Source organism: Myotis brandtii, unplaced genomic scaffold (genome assembly GCF_000412655.1).
Source record: "Myotis brandtii unplaced genomic scaffold, ASM41265v1 scaffold276, whole genome shotgun sequence".
NCBI classification, from domain to species: domain Eukaryota; kingdom Metazoa; phylum Chordata; class Mammalia; order Chiroptera; family Vespertilionidae; genus Myotis; species Myotis brandtii.
The window spans coordinates 2,238,477-2,238,728 of NW_005360509.1; the positions used below are offsets into that span (position 1 = coordinate 2,238,477).

The 252-nt window shown below is 64.3% G+C and overlaps 1 protein-coding gene across 1 annotated transcript in view; it reads right to left on the minus strand.

Annotated features, from left to right (window-relative positions):
* Positions 1-183, minus strand: part of TGIF1 (TGFB-induced factor homeobox 1) — an 8,392-nt gene extending 8,209 nt beyond the window's left edge. Inside the window, exon 1 of the mRNA XM_005868738.2 lies at positions 160-183. The gene's annotated coding sequence lies outside the window, so the exon portion shown is untranslated. The remainder of the gene's footprint in view (positions 1-159) is intronic.
* Positions 184-252: the final 69 nt, after the last annotated feature.

The window sequence follows — 252 nt, forward strand, 5'->3', positions numbered from 1 at the left end:
CCCGGCCACCCCAGCCGAGTGCCCCGCGTTTCTCCTTCGGGCCTTTCTGCCCGGGGCCGACGAAGGTGTGTTTGGTTAGGAAGCTGCCACAGATGGAGGTCGGGCCGCCCCCTCCTTCCTCTCCTTTACCCCCGGGAAGAAAAGCACCCGCCCCCCCACCTTCGTTTTTGACAGCTGCCGCACACTCCAGTCCCGGCTCCGGCTTCTGATTCAATGGGCGGGGCACCGAGGGAAAGTATTCGGGACAAGAAC